Source organism: Sturnira hondurensis, unplaced genomic scaffold, assembly GCF_014824575.4.
Source record: "Sturnira hondurensis isolate 20B ecotype Veracruz unplaced genomic scaffold, ASM1482457v3 Scaffold0022383, whole genome shotgun sequence".
Lineage (NCBI taxonomy): Eukaryota > Metazoa > Chordata > Mammalia > Chiroptera > Phyllostomidae > Sturnira > Sturnira hondurensis.
This window is the reverse complement of record NW_028095014.1, coordinates 1-680: the sequence shown is the minus strand read 5'-3', so window position 1 is coordinate 680 and position 680 is coordinate 1. Positions and strand designations below refer to the sequence as shown.

At 54.7% G+C, this 680-nt stretch overlaps 1 non-coding gene across 1 annotated transcript; it reads right to left on the bottom strand.

Moving 5' to 3' along the window:
• Positions 1-421: 421 nt before the first annotated feature.
• Positions 422-497, bottom strand: TRNAK-CUU (transfer RNA lysine (anticodon CUU)). The gene has a single exon. It is a non-coding gene; the product is annotated as a tRNA-Lys (tRNA).
• Between the last annotated feature and the right edge of the window lie 183 nt (positions 498-680).

Here is a 680-nt window from a genome sequence, read left to right as displayed (position 1 = left end):
GCGGACAAGAAATTCTGAGCATCTCGAGCAATATCTATGTTTAAAGGGGGGGGCATTGGAGTCTTCTCCGAGCTCGCTCCGGGTGGTTGAGGCGAGGTTGTATTGTCAGTCGTGCTAGCCGTCTCCGCAGCCGGTTCATCTTGCTTCTGGGCATGTCGGACACAGCGTTCAGGAAGCCAACGAGGGGTTTCTGCGTCTGTTGGAAAAACACAAACACGCCCTCTGCCCCAAACTAAAACTGGGTCAGGTCCATGACGAGACCCATCTATGGGGTCTCTCCAATACACCAACGGGTAATGCCGCATACGCGGCCCCCAATGCCGATCAGCCGCGGAGCGTCCCTCTACATCCAAAGTTAAAAAGCTAAGAACAAATAAGGAATGTGACACTAACAGTTTAGGAGAATGAGGATCATACCATCTGGCTCCCAACGTGGGGCTCAAACCCACGACCCTGGGATTAAGAGTCCCATGCTCTACCGACTGAGCTAGCCGGGCGGCCCTGACTTGACGGCCTCTACCTTAAGATCAGTCGCCACCTTAAGATCAGTCGCCACCTTAAGATCAGGTTCCTCATACCGTGGCGACTCCCAAGTCGTTGGAGGCGGAGCAGTCGGCAATGGAGGTGCAGGGCAAGAAAGATCCTCTGCCAAACGAGTGGCTCGCAGGCTACTGCGAGTC